This window comes from Papaver somniferum, chromosome 3 (genome assembly GCF_003573695.1).
Source record: "Papaver somniferum cultivar HN1 chromosome 3, ASM357369v1, whole genome shotgun sequence".
In the NCBI taxonomy this organism is placed as follows: Eukaryota; Viridiplantae; Streptophyta; class Magnoliopsida; order Ranunculales; family Papaveraceae; genus Papaver; species Papaver somniferum.
In genome coordinates this window covers 77,682,739-77,708,173 of record NC_039360.1, presented here as the reverse complement: position 1 = coordinate 77,708,173, position 25,435 = coordinate 77,682,739, and positions in this window count along the sequence as shown.

Sequence of the window (25,435 nt, the reverse complement as noted above, 5' to 3'; positions counted from 1 at the left end):
CGATTCGATTGAATCGTCTCATGAACATTATATCCATGGTTTGCATAAAGCATTCCTTAGTAATTTAATGTTTCTTATTCAGAGCACATCTTTAGATCATAACCTCTTAAGTTCACAAACAAGTTCGCGGACTTAAGTTAATCGGTTGAGTTTTCCAAATTCAGCAGAAATTCTCGGCAAGAGAGCTTCTGCCAGTTCACGGACTTAGCATACAAACGAGTTTTGGAAATCCCAGCAGAAATTCTCGGTCGAGAACTTCCGTCAGTTCGCAGACTTGGAAAGCCAATTCCACAATCCTCCCGATTTCACTTGATCAACAAAGTTTGAAAACTTCGGTTCAAGGAATACATGGTTATATAATCTAAACTCTTATTTCAATCATTGAGACATTCTCAGAGGACGCTATGTAGCCGTTATTCACAGACCGATTCACGTCATAGCAATTCTCAAAGTGATTGAAACTTTCATGACTTTCGTCACAAGGTGAAGATAAACTTTATCAAAGCGAAACGCTTTACCAACACACGGTTTCGAGATAAAAGATTGCTCAGCTCGAAATGTCAAATGTGTACGATCTAGTTTATATATCATACGACTTTTGTCTCATAAGAAGTGGAGATAGAATAGATAGACTTTTGAGTGATGAAGTTCCACGGTTCCTTGTGTAGATCTTCGTCGTTATCGTTGAATCTCCATGAAGTCCTTGAGCTCAACTACACTTTTCCTATCCTAGTCCGAGACTTAGCTATATAGGCTAGAAATCAAGACTCATAGTTTTGATCACTAACATTGACAAACATGCTTGAGATAGCAACGCATGCGAGGTTGACCGAGCTATGCTCTAACAAATACCCTGATGAGGATACCCCAGTTTGTGACATGTTTGATGTCTCGAGTGTTTTCATGGAAAACATGTAGCAGGTTTATATGTGTGGCAAGTCAAAGTTAGGAGACTTTCCACAGGAGAATAGCACGTGATGTTATTTTTCTTGTCTTAGTTGGTCTCCCAAAACTTGCCACAGGCCTGTCAATTCTGTGGAGAATTTGGACGGCTGAGATCGTAACTCATGAGAAAGGGTGGCCATTGATTATGGCCACATTCTGTTAGCGCCTGATGGTAGCACAGTGGCGTCATTGGCACATGCCAATGGTGTAGTGGCATATAGCGGCATGCCAGTGGCATAGTGGCGCATGGCGTAGCCATGGCAGCTATTTTTGGCATATTGGTGTTAGACCCAAATATGGCTCTGGCAACATTGGCCCTGTTTCTATATAAAACTTAAGGCCTTAGAAGAATTACTTGACTTAGTGGGCGTGACGACTTTAGATAAATTAGGTTTTGGCATATTGAAACCCTAATTAGCGCGTGTGGCATGGCCGCGACATAGTGGCGCTTTATGCAATCGGTGCCATGGCCACACTAAAGGAATTATGGCAGGCCATAATATGTGAATAACCACAGGCGCAAGGATGGCCACGGGTGATTATAGAATGGCGTCGTTTTTAGGGTTTGGCATGTTGTAGAGCCAAAGTAGCGTAATTGAGACACGACTGGAAATTAGGGGTTCGACTAATGCCACTAAGGCAGAGCCGTGTTTAGAATTCCCTAATTGGAATATGTTATGGCATTTGGCCACGAACAAGAAGTGGGTTGGCACGTTTGCGCACTATTTATGGTACGTTGCCACGTTCGGCATGCTTCTGTGGCAAAGTGGCACGTTTGGAAATACTAGGATGTTCTTCGGGAATATAAGTCCGGTTTATCAATTGGTTCTTGTTCACCTTGATTTATCAAAAGACTGAATAAAAACTCTTGGGTATTTCTGTGGGAGACAGATTTATTCAATCCTATAGAAATTTTTGTATGAGACAGGTTTGTCTATCAAGTTTTCGACTTTGGGTCGTAGCAACTCTTAGTTGTGGGTGAGATCAACTAAGGGAATCAAGTGCGTAGTATCCTGCTGGGATCAGAGACGTAAGAAGCGCAATTGTACCTTGAATCAGTGTGAGATTGATTAGGGTTCAACTACAGTCCTGTAGTTGCAGGAAATCCTACATTACACCCTTCATATGATTTCATTGTTGATCAGCTCATTTTTTAGGTTTACACTCTCAATTTTATTGATTAAATTTTGAATGTTCTTACAAGAAAGATAAAGAAGTCAAGAATGATCTCTGCTCTGAACTTTCTCTCTCCTATTTACTTGTTTCTTACTCAAAAATGATCTCCCTCTCTTTTACAACTCGAATGACTATTTATAAAGAAATACATTATGGATGACAGCTAATCTGTCCTTTATTTTCGGATATGGTTTGTGACATTCTCGCAACCTTACAAATGTTAATTTCGCAAGCTCTCTAATTTTCGCAGGACTATCACATCTTTCTCATGATCCTTGCTGACGTCGTTTCTGAAATTGTTCTGCGACGCTATTGTGTTGTACCATTGATAACTTCGCTGAGATATAATTGTTGCAAGATTTTGATCCTACATTTTGCCTCTTCTCATATCTTCTCTACCAAGTAGAAAATGATGTGAGAAATGCCGCAGATGTTCTCTTCTATATATTCTGCATTTATCACACGTATTCTTTCTTCCGTTTATTTCTCGACACGTCTTTTGTAACCGTTGCCTTTTAACCGCTTATATCTTTCCGTATTAATCGTGTTGATTTTCTCGAGGAGAAATTCCCTCTATATATATTCCTTCTCACTCTCTTTTTTCTTCTTTTTATTTTTTCTGCAACTTCATCGTTCTCCTGCAAATTCTATTATTGCAACTTTTCTTCTTTCTTCTTCAACCTTCTTAAGTTCTTCTTCATCTTCATACTAGATCTTCATAGTTCGTAATTTTCTTCGAGACAATCTCCCTGCTATTGTTTTTCATGGATTCATCAAGGTTAGTCTTCTCTTTTCTTCTTTATGAGTTTTGCTGAATTGATATATTTGAAATTGATCTTGTTTATTGCCTTATTTGATGTTGTCTATGTGATTCCCATACTCTTGTTATTTCAGCAAAAGCGGCTCTAACACTAAATTTACAGTTCAGAACCCTAACAATCCCAAATCACAACATAAGGTTGTCGCACATAAAAGAAAGTCTGCGAATGAAAAGGTAGTAAAAACACTATCTTTTTCTAATAACAATATTGTTGCCTTTGTTTCTTATCTGGATTGTAATTCGCAGGGTGATAAAGATCTTCATAAACCTCACAAGAAATCTCGCCACTTTAAAACTGTTCCAACTTCTGTTCCCTTCCACCTACTCATTTCTTCCAAATCTCCTGCGACATCTTCGCAAGATAAACCTTTATCTCCAATTCGCGAAAATGCTGCCTCTGATTTCATTTCTTCAGTTGACCTTTCTATGATTGAAATTCCCCTTGTGGATCCTTATGCGAATGAAACCTCTTCTCTTCCCATTGAGAATGTTTCTCAACCTTCGGTCTCTACCAGTTCTCTACCCAAGTCTCTTCCTCTGTCGAAAGAAACCGTGGAAGGGATAGATATTGCTTTCAAAGTTTTATCTGAAATTATGGATGACGGCAAGAAGTCTTCTACTGATCCCATCAAGTCTAATGTTTGCGAGATTCTGAGCAAGCATTTGGGTTATGGCAGAGCTGCTTCGCAGACAGCTTTAGAAAAAGAATGTAATGCTCTTCGTCTTGAAAATCAGAAGCTTCAGAATGTTTTGCTGGATCGCGACAATCTTCGCAAGAAGAATGATGAATTAAGAGGTATGATTTCCTTATCTATGTCTTTAATTTTCCTTTTCGATGGTTTTATCCTTCCCATGTTTAATTATCCTTTAAATCCCTCTTTCACATGTTAAGCATTAAATCAGAAACGAATAATGGAGAGATATCAATTTGAATCAGCTGTTGAAGAAGCCCGTGTTGATAAAGAAATCTTGATGGATCAATATAACCAATTAGATAACCTCTATTCATATTCTCTTGATCAGATAAATAATCTTACCAATGAAAATACCCAATTAGTTCAAAGACAAGATCTATTAAGTAATGAAGTATCTCGTCTTTCTTATTCTATAACTAAAGCTAATTTAGGGATGGAAACTTTATCAGATGAGAATAAAACCTTATCTCAAGAGAAGCGAACTTATTTAAACAAGATGGCGATATCTTCGCAACAACTTAGTATTCTCCAAAAAGTATGTGCTGACCAAGAGCAATCTCTTCGCTCTTTGAGAAATGAACTTAAAGAAGTAACAGAATCATCTATCGCTGAAAGAGATACACTCATTCAAGGTAGAATAGCTTTAAGTGTGAAGGAAAACCAGCTTAAAGAACAATATTCCAAATTAGAAGAATCTTATTCTTCTCTTGCGAAGAAGAATGCCTTTCTTATTTCTAAAGAGAAAAATCTTCAGTCTCGACTTAAAGGTTTAGTTGGAGATAAATTTGATGACGCAATGGACCATTGGGAGAATAGTTGTCTATCCTTGATTCAACACCTTATTTCGCAAAAGGAAGGTAGTCATAATAGTTTGACTGCCTTAATTATCTTTTCTTTGTCATATCTCTCCGAATTCCTTATCTTAATAAAATTTTGTATTCTATTTTTCGCAGAGTCTGAGAAGAATCTTCATTCTTCTATTTCTGATCTGGAGGCTAAATATGCTAAAATTCGCAAAGAGAATACATTGCTCGTCTCTACCCTTACTGGTTCTCGCGACCGAGCAGAAAGAAGACTTGATTATCTTGCTTAATTTAAGGATATTCAGGATAGGAATCATCAAAGAGCACTTCTTCGCCAAGTTCATCTCCGGGATGAAGTCCTCGTAAATGACATTTTATTGTCCAACTCTCTTCCTCCTACATCAATTGATCCTTTAGAAGTAGATGATGATGAAGTTCCTCGTCCTGCTGATAGTGATTATGATTACGAAAGCGGTGCAGAGGATAATTTCATGGAAGATGAAGAAGAGGTTCCTTCTAAAGAAGTATCTGCTGGTGTTAATCAGAATGAGAAAGAAATTTCTCCTGAAGAAGTAATTGCTGGCGATAATCAAGATGCTAGTCATGGCAAAGATCAAAGCCGAAATGAAGGAGAAGCTTGCGAAAATGTTGGCGAAGAATTTCTGTCATCTCCTGCTACTGACATTAATATTGAAGCTTGAGCTTCTTATCTAGCTTTGTTTTCTTGAAATGTCTTATTTTTATCACTTTTGAGAGTTACATTTTTCAATCGACTTTGGAGTCAACTTTTCCTTTTAATATTTTGTTGATAAGAAAGATAATGCTTCTTATGTATCGATTCCCATACTTTCCTCTCATTATATTTCTTGCAAAAAATAATTTGTTATGAATGCTTATAATTAATTTGTTTTATCATATGGTCTTATTTTTCCTTCCTAATTAAAGGTCTTATTATGCCATCTCTTGTCATTGCGACAAAATCGCAGGACGTCCTTGCACTTTCATACAAAAACCCATTGATCTTGTCTTAACTTTTTCTTTTGTATTATGGCCTCTTCAGGAATGTTGCGACAATATGACAGGCCTAAATATTCTTGCGAAAATAAATCCCCATGACATTGCCGTCTTGCGACGAAATCGCAGGACGTCTTCGCACTTTCATGCGAAAACCCATTGATCTCGTCTTATCCTTTTATTTTGTATTATTGCCTCTTCAGGATTGTTGCACAAATATGACAAGCCTTAATATCCTTGCGAATAAAAAGAATCATGACATTTGCGTCTTAAGACACTTATCATCTCCCTAACGGAGGGTGTCGCCCTTATCTCCCCCTGGTTGCCCCTTCAAGGAGGCATACTTCTACCATACAAGGTTAGATCCTCCCATCCAGTCTTAACAACAACCAGTTGTTTTCGCAGCCTCTTATAACTTTTGCCTATAGGGCTTATGTTTACGAGACTGCACCCTAAGTGGGGTTTTCTTCAGGCCGAGTGCAGTATGAGCCAAGACTTTTCAAGAATGGCAAGGACGCTTCAAACGCCCCCGACACTCTTGACTCAACCGTGTACCTCGGCGCCTTGATCAGATTCCACACTCCTTGGGAGAGTCCTTATTACCTTAGTCTCCCAACCTAAGTCATATGCTTAAGTTAAGAATCCAAGATGCCTCTCCCGGATGGGCTTTATTGACCCCAAATCTCCATGACTCAGGTTCCGGTGGCGGTGTAGCCTTTCCCTAAACCATGTAACAGGTACCCCCTAATATGACGTACTTTAGGTCTTACATTTTCCTCTTGCGAAATTTTATTCGCGAACTAGGGTGTACGCCATAAAGGTTCGCCCCTATCTTTTATGTCATTGTTCTGTGATTATCTCTGCGACAATTTCGCACATCATGATCTTCTTTTGATATGAGTAATTCTGCAATTATTCTTTCAGAATTCATAACTTCTCAAAGCTTCTTACTGATAATATCTTTTTAAATACAACCTGTTCCATGGTATGTCTAATCTATGACCAACATCTCTTCCTTCTGGATCCATTAATCTATAAGCTCATGTTCCAACTATCTCCTTAATGATATAAGGTTCATCCCATTTTTTCGCTAATTTCCCACCATTTTCTCGCTGATATATTGGTGTTTCTCGCAGAACTAAATCTTCTGGTTGAAATTCGCGTATTTTGACACGTTTATTATATTCTCGAGCTAATCTTCGCTGATAATTCTCCGTATGTTGTAAAGCTTTTTCTCTTCTTTCTTCTAATTCATTAAGTTTGTTTAAAATTAAGCCCGCACTAAGATTTTTCTCCCAAGATTCTCTTTTTGTTGTCGGAATAACAACTTCTGTTGGTAACACCGCTTCAACTCCGTATGTTAAACAAAAAGGTGACATTCCAGTATCTTCTCTTCTAGTTGTATTATAACCCCATACTGCATTATGTACTTGTTCGCACCATGATCTGTGATGTCCTTCCAATTTCTTCTTTAATATATCTGCAATTGTTTTATTTGTTGCTTCTACTTGCCCATTAGCTTGTGGATACAAAGGAGTGGACTTTCCACATTTTATCTTTAATGCATTAAGTAACATTTCTATATTCTACCCCTCAAACTGTTTCCCATTATCAGATACCAACTGTGCAGGAATTCCAAATCTGCAAATGATATTTTCGAATATGAATGTAAAGATATCTTTGTCGCGAATATGTTGTACTTCCTTCACTTCTGTCCATTTTGTGAAATAATATGTTGCGACTATTAAATATCTTCTTTGTCCAGTTCCTGGTAAAAATGGCCCCACAATGTCTAAGACCCATTTTCCAAAGGGCCACACACTGGTTGAAGATGACAATGGTGCTCCTGGTGCATGTATTTTCTTTCCATGCCGCTGACAATCTTCGCAACGTATTGATATTTGTTTTGCATCTTCATGCATGTATGGCCAATAATAACCTTGCATTTTTGCTCTATGTGCCAAAGATCTTCCTCCACTATGATTGCCAACATCTCCACTATGTAACATTTTCAACACCTTTTCTCCTTCCTCTCGTGTCAAACATTTGAGTGATGGTCCACTAAAGGATTTTCGGTATAGCAACCCATCTCTTAATTCATAATTCGTTGCTCGGCTTTTTAACTTGTGTGTTTCCAATCTATTTCTTGGTGTTTCTCCTTTCGCCAGATATGCATGAAGTTCCATTCTCCAGTCTGCGACATTGTTTATTTGTTCTTCGTTTTCATTATCTATTATCATCACATCCACATCTTCCTCTTCTTTATTTATTGATGGTGACAGAAGTGTTTGTATTTTTATGCATCTCGCAGTTGGATCTGTCATCATGCTTGAGATGAAAGCAAAAGCGTCTGCGAGTCTATTATCCTTTCTTGAAATGTGCCTCCATTTTATCTTTGGGATTTTCGCTGATAGTTCTTCAACCAGCTTCTTGTATTTATTCAAGGATGGTTCATTTGTAGTATACTCTCCTTTTATTTGGCGAATAACTAGCTGCGAATCACTAGTGATCCTAGCATTTTCTAGTTTCATTTCTATTGCGAATTTTAAGGCATGTATCACAACTTCATATTTTGTTTCATTATTAGTGGATGCAAATTCCAATCTGAATGAAAAATCCATCTTTATTCCTTCTGGCGAAATTAAAACAATTCCAACTCCACTTCCTTCTCCATTTGATGATCCATCTACCAATATTTCCCATCTATTTGGTTCTGTTAATAAATCTTTTGGATCTCCATGTTCTTCTTCTACATCCATCATTTCTTCTACTGCTTCATCTTCTTCTAAAGGAAATTCTGCCAAGAAATCCGCAACAACTTGTGATTTTGGTGAAGACAAAATTTCATATTTAATATCAAAGTGGCCTACTTGTGCATTCCATCTCTCCACCCTTCCTGATCTTTTAGAATTCTTCATCACTGATTCAATTGGTACTTTTGTTAATACCTTTATCTTGTGTGCTTGAAAGTATATGCGGAGCTTAAATGATGCATAAACTAATGCTAAGATTAACTATTCAATCTTTGAGTAATTCTTCTCACCGGTATTAAAAGTTTTGCTAATGTAATAAATGGGTTTCTCCATTCCTGCGTCTACTCGCAATAACACAGCACTTAATGCATGCGACGTTGTCGCAAGGTAAATTAATAATTCTTCTCCTTGTTCTGCCTTTTGTAAAATAGTTGTATTCATAAGATGTTATTTGATTCCTTGCAAAGCCTTTTCACATTCATCACTCCATTTAAATTTTGCACCCTTCTTGAGTATATCGAAAAAATATTTACATTTGTCTGATGATCGCGAAATGAATCTCCCCAGCGAAGCTAGAAGCCCATTCAATTTCTGTCACGAACTGCTTGCACTTTTTCTGGATCAACCTGTATTCCTTCCTTTGATACAATGTAGCCTAAAATTTTTCCCGATGCAACTCCAATAGTACACTTCTCAGGATTCAATTTAATGTTATAATGCCGCATTTGTTCAAAAATCTCCCTCAAGTCTTGCACATGGTCTTTAGCTTCTTTACTCTTTACTAACATGTCGTCCACGTACACTTCTAATGTTTTATGTATCCATTTTGCGAACACCTTCTCTATTATTCTTTGATATGTCGCTCCCGCGTTTCGCAAACCAAATGGCATTTTCGTGTAACAATATAAACCTCTAGGGGAAAAAAAAGCAGTATGTTCTTGATCTTCTTCAGCGAGAGGGATTTGGTTATACCCTTTGTACCCATCTAAAGATGATACCTTATCATTTACCGCTGCGGATTCCACCATTTGAGGAATATCTGGTAACGGAAAACTATCTTTGGGGCAAGCTTTGTTTAAATCAGCGAAATCTATGCAAATCCTGATTCCCTTGTTTTTATTTGGGACAATTACCATATTCTCTATCCATTCAGGGTATTTAGCTTCTCTTATAATTCCTGCCTCAAGCATTTTCTGTAATTCTTCTTCTATTTGGGAATGGTAAGTTGTTGCAATTTTTCTTATTCTTTGTTTAAATGGTCTCACATTTTTGTTAATCTCCAATTTGTGGCATGCAATTGATGGATCTATTCCTGGTATCTCATCCATGTTTCCTGCAAAAATATCTTTATATTCTCGCAACAAGTTAACAGTTCTTTCTTCTTCTTCTACATCCATTTTGGTTCCGATTCTCAACATTAGAGGCTCCTCTACAGTCCCAACATTTACTTCTTTTGTTGGTTCCGCGGCAGTGTAACTGGGTTTAGGTTCTCCCATTGGTGTTGGTTCTTTTATGGCTTTTATGGGTCTTTCCCCTTCTCCCGAAATTTCGCTGGGTATTCCTTTGCCTTCTTTTGCCCTTATCATATATACTCTAAATTCTTCTCCCTTCTTTGCTTCTTTTGCCAATTTTCTGCGAAATTTTTTCTTTTTTGCTTGTTCTTCATAATGTTTTACTTCAATTTGATGACATAATTTCGCATTGTCAACATCTCCTCTGATTTCACCTACTCCATTTGGAGTAGGGAATTTAATACATTGATGCAACGTTGATACCACAGCTTTTATTGCATGTATCCATGATCTTCCTAATAACATATTATATGGCGATTCCATATGCACCGCGCACAATGTTACATGTGTTTCGATTTCTCCAAGTGGAATTCGTACCACTATTTCTCCTTTAGGTTTTGTTGTGGATTTTCCAAAGCCGTGAACAAAATATGTTGAACTGGACATTTCTTCGTCTTTAAATCCCATTCCCCAGAATACATGATAAAATATTATATCAACTGAACTTCCTGTATCGATTAAAGTTCTGTTCAACATCTATTCTCCTGTGGATTTTATTGTTGTCTCCTTCTCTTTTCTTGTAATAGGCACTGTGATGACCAACGGAGATGTATGGTTCAAATTTTCTTTTGGTATTTCTTCCGCCACGAATGCAATTTTTTGCTTTTCCCAATCTTTCAAGGGTGATGTTTTTTCTACCGACATAACTTTCTTTCCTTCAAAATTTCGTTTATGTATTCTTCCTTTGATGTTTTCATGGAATTCATTAATCAAGCTTTTTGTTATCATATTACACTCCGATCTTTTTCCATTTTCATTAATTCTACTTATCTTTCTTCTAACTGATTCACTGATTTATTTAATCACTTTCTTGATTTGAATATTCTCAATGAAAAATCTTCAACTTTCGATCTTCAATCTCCCTGTTTCTAGCGCCATTATGTAGTTGTAGGAAATCCTACACTACACCCTTCATATGATTTCATTGTTGATCAGCTCATTTTTTAGGTTTACACTCTCAATTTTATTGATTAAATTTTGAATGTTCTTACAAGAAAGATAAAGAAGTCAAGAATGATCTCTGCTCTGAACTTTCTCTCTCCTATTTAATTGTTTCTTACTCAAAAAAGATCTCCCTCTCCTTTACAACTCGAATGACTATTTATAAAGAAATACATAGTGGATGACAGCTAATCTGTCCTTTATTTTCGGATATGGTTTGTGACATTCTCGCAACCTTACAAATGCTAATTTCACAAGCTCTCTAATTTTCGCTGGACTATCACATCTTTCTCATGATCCTTGCTGACGTCGTTTCTGAAATTGTTCTACGACGCTATTGTGTTGTACCATTGATAACTTCGTTGAGACATAATTGTTGCGAGATTCTGATCCTACAAGTCCAGTCCGAAGTTAATTGGTAGTAGGCTAGTGTCTGTAGCGACTTAATACGGTGTGGTGTTCAATCTGGACTAGGTCCCGAGGTTTTTCTGCATTTGCGGTTTCCTCGTTAACAATATTCTGGTGTCTATGTTATTTCTTTTCCGCATTATATTTTGTTATATAATTGAAACATCACATGTTGTGCGTTAAGATCAATCAATTAAAATTTCCAACCTGGGGTTGTTGATTTACATTGATTGACACTTGAACATTGGTCTTTGGTACCGTTCAAGATATTCCTCTTATATTCAATCAGGCTCGCATATTTCTATTTGCTGATTGCAGATTGAATTAAGAGTTAGAGATATTAAAACTCTTTGATATACTTTACTCTAGATTGATTTTGATTGTCTAGTTGATTCTCTAGAAAGTTTTTTGGGGTAAGTCCTCTCAAACTGTCAAACGAATTGTTGGGTGTGGTTGTTAGACCCCCGCATTTTCAGTATATACCAACATCTATGACCAGGTGCATTTCCAACTCTTTCATTCATTTATGATGGGAGCTAGAGTTACATTTTAGCTTCATCCCATATTCAGTTGATACCTGTACTTTGGTGTCATCACTACTGGGGAAATAAATACATCTTTCTCTCATGATATATATGTCTGTTTTCATATGATTTATATGAGTCAGTATGTCTAACCCTCATTACTTCAGGGTTCTTTCCATTTTCAATTTTGCTACATTTAGCTTAATTTGAGAAATTTCTTTATCTCAATAGGCCAAGAGAATCTCACTGCACATGTCAACCACTTACTTTAGGTTGAATATATTACTAAAAATAGTTCTCTTGTTGTCATACTTCAACATATACTGGTTCGTTAGTATCATGGATGAAGTAGAGAAATGGAAATTTTCCGACTCATATCATTTTTTGTGAGTTCTTCCACAAACATTGGAATACATGTGATTACATTTGAACATATCTTTTGAAACTACTCTTTTGAAACTATTAACAGATTAATAGTCAAGCAAGTGAATTACATTCCACAGAACATTCAAATTTGGGGAGACAATATCAAGTACGCAATAATGGTCCAAGTACTTCTAAAGACAATATCGAGTTAGTACAACCAATTGAACAAAAGACACCATTCAACTATATCCAATATCATATTCAAGAGAACAAAATAGCATTAAGACCAAAATTCCTAATGATCGAGATCAACAATTATAATTTAAATTGACCATTTCTATTATGTAAACTTATTTTAAGACAAAAATAAACAATACCAAGCATGTCTTAAAAATAAATAAATAAGCCCGGCAAATACTCAATGTAACCACCCACATTCTAGTTACATACCTCGAAATTTTGGTTCCCACAGTACATAGCCAAAACCAGAACGTCCTTGATCGCGCACAGTCCAAAACCACAACAAAACGAGACGCATCTGATCTGAAACGGGTCGGAACAGGACTAGACAGGACATATGGAACGGGTCGGAACAGCACTGGATGGGACCTGGTTTGAACGAGTCGGAACAAGACCGGACGGGACCTGGTTGGAACGAGTCGGAACAGGACTGGGCTGGATCGGTTCGAATTCCCCTTCCTGACCTAATGTCTTCTTCCTCAATCACATAGCGGACGGGAATATCAACCGCCGCACCAAAAAAAAAGAAAAAAGTACAACACAGATTAGACTGAGATCCGGTTAAAAAAAATGAATTACAAACATAAATCCCGAGATCGTACTTGAACCATGATAACCCAGAAGAAAAAAAAAGTCACCGAAGAGCTAGTGCTTCCCAAGAGCCAGTCGATCAAGAAGAGAAAAAAATCGGCTGCTCGGTTAGAGTATCGTGACTGATAACGTTTTGTAGTGGAAATGTAGGGAAGGCAAAGAAGCAGAGAGTTTCTATTGATTAGCATCATTAGTGTTATATGGACTCCAATGACATATATATACATGAAAAAGCAAACCCTAGTTGGGCCGCACATCTATGGGCAATAGGCCTTACAACAAAAAAAATATAATATAAAATGAAATGAAATTACTGTACAAAATAAAAATATACCTAAAAATTAATATAAAAACAAGTTCGCGTCGGCGTCGCCAAAAATTTGATAGGACGGAAAATAGGAAGGGGAGGCCGTTTTAGAGACGATAAGAGGAGGCTACAGAGCCATGAACAGGAAGAAAGAAGGGTTTGCAATTTTATTGTTCCCTTCTTCCATGTCTTGTTAGTTTTCCATGTTAGGGAAACGAATAAACTTGTAAATGTTATTTCATTTTTTGTTCTAAAACACATTCAATTTTGGTGCTTAATAATGTTTAAGTGTTTCAATCGATGGTTTTGGTTTATATCTCTTTCAAGATTTATGCCATGTATAAGTCATAGTTGGATACAAATCAAATCCATTCTACAAACCTGATTAATTATTTGTTATGATGATTCTTTGACTATCTATGCCATGTATATTTAGGGCTTCGGATATCTACTTTTAGGGTGAGACCAAACATATCTTATGAGAATTATAGTTGAGCCTTTTATTGATAAATCTTCCGTATAGGATGTTAAGTGTTGCTTCTTTGTATGAGTAATATATGACATATTTATACATGAAAAAGCAAACCCTAGTTGGGCCGCACATCTATGGGTCGTAGGCCCTACAACAAAAAAATAAATAAAATGAAATGAAATTATTGTAAAAAATAAAAATAAACCTAAAAATTAATCTAAAAACAAGTCCGCGTAGGCGGCGCCAAAAATTTGATAGGACGAAAAATAGGAAGTGGAGGACGTTTTAGAGACGACAAGAGGAGGCAGCTACAAAGCCATGAACAGGAAGAAAGAAGGGTTTGCAATTTTATTGTTCCCTTCTTCCATGTCTTGTTAGTTTTCCATGTTAGGGAAACAGATGAACTTGTAGATGTTATTTCATTTTGTGTTCTAAAACACAGCCAATTTTTGGTGCATAATAATGTTTAAGTGTCTCAATCGATGGTTTTGGTTTAGAACTCTTTCAAGATTTATGCCATGTATAAGTCATAGTTGGATAAAAATCAAATCCACTCTAGAAAACTGATTAATCATTTGTATGATGATTCTTTGACTATCTATGCCATGTATATTTAGGACTTCGGATATCTATTTTTAGGGTGAGACCAAACATATCTTATGAGAATTATAGTTGAGCCTTTTATTGATAAATCTTCCGTATATGATGCTATGTATTGCTACCTTGTATGAGTAATATGAGACTTTTGTGATAGAATACATATGAATTCAACTCTACGATGGAATTCCCGAATCCCTAACATATTCTTCATCTTGGATGTTTCTTTCGTCCATAATAATTTGATTCGTGTAGTTTAGATTATCCTACGTATCTATTTTCTTTGATTAATATCAGTTAGAGGTATTTTCACACTCCTTGAGGGAACGAACCACATTTTTTGTTGTCTACAATTTCGGTACCGTGAACTTGCTGTAAAATAAAATCGGTTTTCCGACCTATCAATTTTTTGGTTGTAAATCCTAAGCATGGGACATCAAAAAATCTAAGCAAGCAGGACCCATCAAATGAAATAACAACTATAATCAAAATCATAATTTAATTTTAATTAGTGCAAAAGTCATAAGTTAATTAATATTACCCACGTATGACATTCGGCTTCCTCCATCGTCTCAGTGGTGGGGTCTAGCTCCACATAGTGAAAACACACTCAAAAGATTCTGTCATTGCTCAAAAAGTGGTTTTATTGAATAAATAAGATACAACAGAGATTCGTAACACTTTTTCGGGGTCACAGAACACATTGTTACAATATTTGTTGCAAACTGAAGCTATTTATCACAAACGGACTATTACAAAGATCAAAAAAATTAAGACGCTAGGATGTTGGAAAAATAAGACACTAGAAATAACGATTACAGTTTGCAGTGTTACGTTCTTAGTGGCTTCTTCTTTCTGCAGGTGATGGTTCACTCTGCAACTTCCTATTTTACGCTCAATAAATGCCCCAAACTCTCCCCTTCCTCATGCTTCCACAATCCATTTTATACTCAACAGACCCATCCAATCTTCGAGTAAATGCGAATATCTTCTCTTTATTGCTCTCGGGTATCCGCGGAAAATAATTTCCTTTTATTGCTATTCCACGCGCCTGATGATGTCGACATATTCTTAGCATTTTGATTACACGTTTTAGTTAGAGTAAAACTCTGTTATCCACACGCCAATCTACCAAAAATATCGCAGAGAATAGCCGAGAATATCCTTTTCCCCTTGTTTCGTCAAAACTTCACGTGACAGCCTTTTTCTTCGATTCCAAGTCAACTACCAATCCTATCTAGCTGTAACAGACCTGTATAAGTCCAAAACCAAGTTTGTGTCTCACTTGAACTCCTCCAATTCTCTTACTGAACTTTCAGCGGAAGAACAGACCCGAGAGTAATGTTTTCTTCAAATTCATGACTTCAGCCAATTTTAACTTAATCTCATCCCATTACCAGTCCTGTATAGTATATTAGAGCAAACACATTAATCTCAACGATTTAGTCTCGTCAAAACGAACCTAAAATTCAAACCCTAATTTTGTTCCTTTGAAACCAATTTTTCCGCCAATTTTCTTTTCAATCCGTTTGCTTCGAATCACCATTCTAGCCAATTTTGATCCAATCAAGCGACCATACCAGTCATGTTTAGGCTTAAGGAAGATGCCTATTCAATTTCAACGCTTTAGTCTTAGTGAAACCACTTCAATTATCAAACCCTAATTCTACATCATTTTCCCGCCAAAATTCAAAATTCAAACGAAGAAGATTACAGCCCCTTATCCAAATCCAGCGTCCCTTTAGCAATTTGGGGTACATTTAGAAATTCTTGGGGTGCGACTAGCAACTTGTGGGGTACAAAGAGTATTTATTGGGCTGTAAATAGTGAAAAACTCCTGGGTGCCTTTATCAACTCTTGTGGGACATTTCCGGGGGTGCTCTTATCCAAAGTTGGGGTGCCTTTAGTACTTTTCTGAGGTCCAAAAACCACTTTTCGAGCTTATTTCTCCATAAGAACTTATTTCCTTGAAAAGACATAAAACACGTTTATTAGCAATAAAATGAGGTCTATCTAATGTAATTATGGTTGAAAAACACTTACGTGCTTATCAAATTCCTCCACACTTACATTTTGCTAGTCCTCGAGCAAATCAGAAGAAGACCCGCTACACATCTGGTCATATAATAAGAGAGAGAGACCCGCTACACAGCTGGTCATATCAAAAAAAAAATAACTTTTTTCCCCGACCCGCTCAACAGCTAGTCATAAAATGAAAATTCGAAAAGGAATGAAAAAGACCTGGTACACAGCTGGTCATAACCCTAACAATCATCATAATAAATTTTATTTTAGACCCGCTAAACAGCTTCTCATAACATGCAAGAAAAAATAAAAATACCCGCTACACAGCTGGTCATAACCCTAACAATCATAATAAAAACTTTTTTGATTTGCCCAACAGCTGGTCATAGTATACATACAAAATTATAATAGACCCGTTCAACAGCTGATCATGATTTGCAAGGAAATTCCTAAAAAAGTAAAGTAAAAAGTTAACCACTCCCCCACACTTTAAACATTACATTGTTCTCAATGTAATTTATTCATCCAACGCAAAAATTAAGATGTAAAATTCATAATATGCAAAAAGTAAACGAGAATATAAAATATATATATATATATATATATATATATATGTATATACCTACTGGAATGTACAAAAAGGATCCTCATACACTAACAACCTGAAAATTTTGGGATCAACCCAAAATACAATATTTACAAATGACAGCTTCGCACTTATGTTATGATACCTCGAAGAAGGTGAAACTACCAAAAAGAAAAAGTTACCCCCAAACCTGGTTTTTACTTCAGAAGGAAATGCATAAAGAATATAATATGGGGATACTATTGGGACTGGAAAATTTTCAATCGGCTCATGCACGGTATCAGAAACAGGGACGTCCTCTGAGTATTTGGATGCAAAGTAATCCAACAAAATTTTAGAAGAAGATAATTCTAACCCTAAATTAGGTAACTTTCGGAAGTCTAGGGGTCTAGAAACAACCTCTAAGTCTGGTGAAAGATCTTGTGAGGTAGATTCTTCTAAGATATTAGAAAAATCATCTGCACAATCATCCACATGGTTATCTATATATTCTGTCGGAATCAGAGAGTCTCTACATACCTGATCATCATCGGCATATAATCTTTGGCATTCTAGAATTCTCATTCTTTGTTCCAAACTAGGCAGTGTGTGTTTGTAATACTTTTCAAATATCATTAGAGGTGATTCTTCACTCACACATGTGGAGCAGGAACATCCCTATGCCGTGAAGCACTCATATACTCCCCAAGTGTCATTTCAGGACTTCTAAAAATGTTTATTTCTACGCATATATTCTCCAAGCGTCATCTCAGAAGAAGTCATCATCCTCAAAAAGTCCCTGAAAAGAAATACTAAAACAAAACAAACAAAAAAACGCATAAGAAGGAATAAAAAATCTAAAATGAAATGAAATTACCGTACAAAATATAAAAATAAACCTAAAAGATAATTTAAAAACAAGTCCGCGTCGGCATCGCAGAAAATTTGACAGGAAGGAAAACAGGAAGGGAGGCCGCTTTGGAGACGACAAGAGGAGAGGCGGCTACGGAGCCATGAACAAGAAGAAAGAAGGGTTTGCAATTTCATTGTTTTCTTCTTCCGTGTCTTGTTAGTTTTCCATGTTAGGGCAACGGATGAACTTGTAGATGTTATTTCATTTTATGTTCTAAAACACAGTCAATTTTGGTGCTTAGTAATGTTTAAGTGTCTCAATCGATGGTTTTGGTTTATAACTCTTTCATGATTTATACCATGTATAATTTATAGTTGGATACAAAACAAATCCCTTCTACAAACCTGGTTAATCGTTTGTTATTATAATTCTTTAATTATCTATGCCATGTATATTATTTAGTGCTTCAGATATCTACTTTGAGGGTGAGTCAAAACATATCTTATGAGAATTATAGTTGAGCCTTTTATTGATAAATCTTCCGTATAGGATACTAAGTGTTGCTTTTTTGTATGAGTAATATATGACATATATATACATGAAAAAGCAAACCCTAGTTGGGCCGCACATCTATGGGTCGTAGGCCCTACAACAAAAAAAATATAATATAAAATGAAATGAAATTACTGTACAAAATAAAAATAAACCTAAAAATTAATATAAAAACAAGTTCGCGTCGGCGTCGCCAAAAATTTGATAGGACGGAAAATAGGAAGGGGAGGCCGTTTTAGAGACGACAAGAGGAGGCGGCTACAGAGCCATGAACAGGAAGAAAGAAGGGTTTGCAATTTTATTGTTCTCTTCTTCCATGTCTTGTTAGTTTTCCATGTTAGGGAAACGAATGAACTTGTAAATATTATTTCATTTTGTGTTCTAAAACACATTCAATTTTGGTGCTTAATAATGTTTAAGTGTTTCAATCGATGGTTTTGGTTTATATCTCTTTCAAGATTTATGCCATGTATAAGTCATAGTTGGATACAAATCAAATCCATTCTACAAACCTGATTAATTATTTGTTATGATGATTCTTTGACTATCTATGCCATGTATATTTAGGGCTTCGGATATCTACTTTTAGGGTGAGACCAAACATATCTTATGAGAATTATAGTTGAGCCTTTTATTGATAAATCTTTTGTATAGGATGCTAAGTGTTGCTTCTTTGTATGAGTAATATATGACATATCTATACATGAAAAAGCAAACCCTAGTTGGGCCGCACATCTATGGGTCGTAGGCCCTACAACAACAAAAAATATAAAATGAAATGAAATTATTGTACAAAATAAAAATAAACCTAAAAATTAATCTAAAAACAATTCCGCGTCGGTGGCGCCAAAAATTTGATAGGACGAAAAATAGGAAGTGGAGGCCGTTTTAGAGACGACAAGAGGAGGTAGCTACAAAGCCATGAACAGGGAGAAAGAAGGGTTTGCAATTTTATTGTTCCCTTATTCCATGTCTTGTTAGTTTTCCATGTTAGGGAAACAGATGAACTTGTAGATGTTATTTCATTTTGTGTTCTAAAACACATCCAATTTTTGGTGTATAATAATGTTTAAGTGTCTCAATCGATGGTTTTGGTTTAGAACTCTTTCAAGATTTATTCCATGTATAAGTCATAGTTGGATAAAAATCAAATCCACTCTAGAAAACTGATTAATCATTTGTATGATGATTCTTTGACTATCTATGCCATGTATATTTAGGATTTCGGATATCTATTTTTAGGGTGAGACCAAACATATCTTATGAGAATTATAGTTGAGCCTTTTATTGATAAATCTTCCGTATATGATGCTATGTATTGCTACCTTGTATGAGTAATATGAGACTTTTGTGATAGAATACATATGAATTCAACTCTATGATGGAATTCCCGAATCCCTAACATATTCTTCATCTTGGATGTTTCTTTCGTCCATAATAATTTGATTCGTGTAGTTTAGATTATCCTACGTATCTATTTTCTTTGATTAATATCAGTTAGAGGTATTTTCACACTCCTTGAGGAAGCGAACCACATTTGTTGTTGTCCACATTTTCGGTACCGTGAACTTGCTGTAAAATAAAATCGGTTTTCTGACCTATCAATTTTTTGGTTGTAAATCCTAAGCATGGGACATCAAAACATCTAAGCAAGCAGGACCCATCAAACGAAATGACAACTATAATCAACATCATAATTTAATTTTTAATTAGTGCAAAAGTCATAAGTTAATTAATATTACCCACGTATGACATTCGGCTTCCTCCATCGTCCCAGTGGTGGGGTCTAGCTCCACATAGTGAAAACACACTCAAAAGATTCTGTCATTGCTCAAAAGGTTGTTTTATTGAATAAATAAGAAACAACAGAGATTCATAACACTTTTTCGGGGTTACAGAACACATTGTTACAATATTTGTTGCAAACTGAAGCTATTTATCACAAACAGACTATTACAAAGATCAGAAAAATTAAGACGCTGGGATGTTGGAAAAATAATACACTAGAAATAACGACTACAGTTTGCAGTGTTACGTTCTTAGTGGCTTCTTCTTTTGTGCAGGTGATGGTTCACTCTGCAACTTCCTATTTTACGCTCAATAAATTCCCCAAACTCTTCCCTTCCTCCTGCTTCCACAATCCATTTTATACTCAACAGACCCATCCAATCTTCGAGTAAATGCGAATATCTTCTCTTTATTGCTCTCGGGTATTCGCGGGAAATAATTTCCTTTTACTGCTATTCCACGCGCCTGATGATGTCGACATATTCTTAGCATTTTGATTTCACGTTTTAGTTAGAGTAAAACTCTGTTATCCACACGCCAATCTACCAAAAATATCGCAGAGAATAGCCGAGAATATCCTTTTCCCCTTGTTTCATCAAAACTTCACGTGACAGCCTTTTTCTTCGATTCCAAGTCAACTACCAATCCTATCTAGCTGTAACAGACCTGTATAAGTCCAAAACCAAGTCTGTGTCTCACTTGAACTCCTCCAATTCTCTTACTGAACTTTCAGCGGAAGAACGGACCCGAGAGTAATGTTTTCTTCAAATTCATGACTTCAGACAATTTTAACTTAATCTCATCCCATTACCAGTCCTGTGTAGTTTATTAGAGCAAACACATTAATCTCAACGATTTAGTCTCGTCAAAACGAACCTAAAATTCAAACCATAATTTTGTTCCTTTGAAACCAATTTTTCCGCCAATTTTCTTTTCAATCCGTTTGCTTCGAATCACCATTCTAGCCAATTTTGATCCAATCAAGAGACCATACCAGTCCTGTTTAGGCTTAAGGAAGATGCCTATTCAATTTCAACGCTTTAGTCTTAGTGAAACCACTTCAATTATCAAACCCTAATTCTACATCATTTTCCCGCCAAACTTCAAAATTCAAACGAAGAAGATTAATGCCCCTTATCCAAATCCAGCGTCCCTTTAGTAATTTGGGGTACATTTAGCAATTCTTGGGGTGCGACTAGAAACTTGTGGGGTACAAAGAGTATTTTTGGGCTGTAAATAGTGAAAAACTCATGTGTGCCTTTATCAACTCTTGTGGGACATTTCCGGGGGGTGCTCTTATCCAAAGTTGGGGTGCTTTTAGTACTTTTCTGAGGTCCAAAAACCACTTTTCGAGCTTATTTCTCCATAAGAACTTATTTCCTTAAAAAGACATAAAACACGTTTATTAGCAATAAAATGAGGTCTATCTAATGTAATTATGGTTGAAAAACACTTACGTGCTTATCAAATTCCTCCACACTTATATTTTGCTAGTCCTCGAGCGAGACCCGCTACACAGCTGGTCATATAATAAGAGAGAGAGACCCGCTACACAGCTGGTCATATCAAAAAAAAATAATAACTTTTTTCCCCGACCCGCTCAACAGCTAGTCATAAAATGAAAATTCGAAAAGGAATGAAAAAGACCTGGTACACAGCTGGTCATAACCCTAACAATCATCATAATAAATTTTATTTTAGACCCGCTAAACAGTTGCTCATAACATGCAAGAAAAAAGAAAAATACCCGCTACACAGCTGGTCATAACCCTAAGAATCATAATAATTTTTTTTTTGACTTTCCCAACAGCTGGTCATAGTATACATACAAAATTATAATAGACCCGTTCAACAGCTGATCATGATTTGCAAGGAAATTCCTGAAAAAGTAAAGTAAAAAGTTAACCACTCCCCCACACTTTAAACATTACATTGTTCTCAATGTAATTGAGTCATCCAACGCAAAAATTAAGATGTAAAATTCATAATATGCAAAAAGTAAACGAGAATATAAAAAAAATATATATATATATACCTACTGGAATGTACAAAAAGGATCCTCATACACTAACAACCTGAAAATTTTGGGATCAACCCAAAATACAATATTTACAAATGACAGCTTCGCACTTATGTTACCATACCTCGAAGAAGGTGAAACTACCAAAAAGAAAAAGTTACCCCCAAACCTGGTTTTTACTTCAGAAGGAAATGCATAAAGAATATAATATGGGGATACTATTGAGACTGGAAAATTTTCAATCGGCTCATGCACGGTATCAGAAACAGGGACGTCCTCTGAGTATTTGGATGCAAAGTAATCCAACAAAATTTTAGAAGAAGATAATTCTAACCCTAAATTAGGTAACTTTCGGAAGTCTAGGGGTCTAGAAACAACCTCTAAGTCTGGTGAAAGATCTTGTGAGGTAGATTCTTGTAAGATATTAGAAAAATCATCCGCACAATCATCCACATGGTTATCTATATATTCTGTCGGAATCAAAGAGTCGCTACATACCTGATCATCATCGGCATATAATCTTTGGCATTCTAGAATTCTCATTCTTTGTTCCAAACTAGGAAGTGTGTGTTTGTAATACTTTTCAAATATCATTAGATGTGATTCTTCACTCACACATGTGGAGCAGGAACATCCCTATGCTGTGACGCACTCATATACTCCCCAAGTGTCATTTCAGGACTTCTAAAAATGTTTACTTCTACGCATATATTCTCCAAGCGTCATCTCAGAAGAAGTCATCATCCTTAAAAATTCCCTGAAAAGAAATACTAAAACAAAACAAAAAAAAAACGCATAAGAAGGAATAAAAAATCTAAAATGAAATGAAATTACCGTACAAAATATAAAAATAAACCTAAAAATTAATTTAAAAACAAGTCCGCGTCGGCATCGCCAAAAATTTGACAGGAAGGAAAACAGGAAGGGAGGTCGTTTTGGAGACGACAAGAGGAGAGGCGGCTACGGAGCCATGAACAAGAAGAAAGAAGGGTTTGCAATTTCATTGTTTTCTTCTTCCGTGTCTTGTTAGTTTTCCATGTTAGGGCAACAGATGAACTTGTAGATGTTATTTCATTTTGTGTTCTAAAACACAGTTAATTTTGGTGCTTAGTAATGTTTAAGTGTCTCAATCGATGGTTTTGGTTTATAACTCTTTCATGATTTATACCATGTATAATTTATAGTTGGATACAAAACAAATCCATTCTACAAACCTAATTAATCATTTGTTATTATAATTCTTTGACTATCTATGCCATGTATATTATTTAGTGCTTCAGATATCTACTTTTATGTATATCTTATGAGAATTATAGTTGAGCCTTTTATTGATAAATCTTCCGTATAGGATGCTATGTGTTGCCACCCTGTATGAGTAATATGAGACTTTTGTGATAGAATACAAATGAATTCAACTGTACGATGGAATACCCGAATCCCCAACATATTCGTCATCTTGGATATTTCTTTCGTCCACAATAATTTGATTCGTGTAGTTTAGATTATCCTACATATTTATTTTCTTTGATTAATATCAGTTAGAGGTAGTTTCACACTCCTTGAGGGAACGAACCATATTTGATGTTGTCTACAATTTCGACACCGTGCACTTGCGGAAAAACAAAGTCGGTTTTCGGAGCTATCAATTTTTTGGTTGTAGATCCTAAGCATCGTACATCAAAACACTTAAGCAAGCAGGACCCATCAAATGAAATGACAAAAAATTAACCAAAATCATAATTCAATTTTAATTAGTGCAAAAGTCATAAAAGAATTAATTAATATTACCCACGTATGACATTCAGCTTCCTCCATCGTCCCAGTGGTGGGGTCTAGCTCCACATAGTGAAAACACACTCAAAAGATTCTTGCATTGCTCAAAAAGTTGTTTTATTGAATAAATAAGATACAACAGAGATTTGTAACACCTTTTCGGGGTCACAGAACACACTGTTACAATATTTGTTGCAATCTGAAGCTATTTGTCACAAACGGACTATTACAAAGATCGGAAAAATTAAGACGCTAGGATGTTGGAAAAATAAGGCACTAGAAATAACGACTGCAGTTTGCAATGTTGTGTTCTTAATGTCTTATTCTTCCTGCGGGTGATGGTTCACTCTGCAACTTCCTATTTTACACTCAGTAACTGCCTTTTGATGGTGGTTTTAGGTTCGGGGTCAAAATCGTAAAATCCTATATTTAGCGTCGTAATCCTGCAAAGGAATACAGTCCATTTGAAAGTGATGAGTGCTCAATCATCTTTTTACACATGTATTGAACAACTCAGTATATATGAAATTCATTCAGAATGGTGCGCGCAAAAGCAATCCCAAATATTCTGTGAATTTTATTAGCATTATTAATTAATACATTATTTGCCAAGTATTTTCCGTGTTATGTTCTCAGCCGAACTCTCATTATTGAAATGACATGACGATTGAGTGTTCACTCTCAGCAGAGTAGCATGAATCTCCCGAAGTGCCAATATAGAGATGTGCATGAAATACCCATACATGCTACATCATTCTCTGACAGAGAGAGTCTCGCATCGACACACTTTGGTTAGCCTGATCGAGCATGCTTAATTTCCTTAAGGGAAATCTAGTATGTCCGTATCAGTCTCAGAAACGATCGCGGCCACACAAGTTGGCCGCACAATTTAACAAGCCTAGCCAAACCCTGTCAAGAATAGGCGATTGTCGTGATGACCACCGGCGGGGCCACTTATGCCCTAGCCGGTCGTACATCACACGAACTCCTCCCGGTACCATCAAACGCCAACCCTAAATAGGGTGGCCGTGCTGCTTTGAAGAGTTTCGTTCGAACAATAGACTGTCCAGCGCAGTCTTAAAACGATCACGACCATCCAACTTCGCCATCCTGGTTGGACGGCTTAGATCGCACCATGAACGATTGGGAAGCGCTAACGCACACATTAACGGACCCACTCTACCCTTACCTGATCGTTTTGCTCACGACGTGGTCATGGAGCAATGAACGTTTTCCCGAAACATGATGGACGTGATGCTTTCCAAGGGTCCCGGAAGTCCACTAGTGTCTTAAATCGATCACAACCATCCAACTTAGCCAGCCTATTTGGATGGCTTAGATCACATTTAAGACCATAAGGAAGGTGCACATGCATTCACTGTTAGCCCAACATGGTCCCTACGTGATCGATCTCTCCAAAAGAGGATCACGGCGTGCCAAACCGCTTGGCCAAAGTCACATGTGCATGACTGATTCAAAACCCTAATTAGGGTTTGCGGCAATGCACATCTATCGTAGTTCGATCGTGACCATTCATCTTCACCAGCCTAAACGGACGGTGTAGATATAGACTCAAGAGATCCCAAGGATGTCGACGTGTTCATCGTGGGCCCACCTTTGCGTGTGACCGGCCGG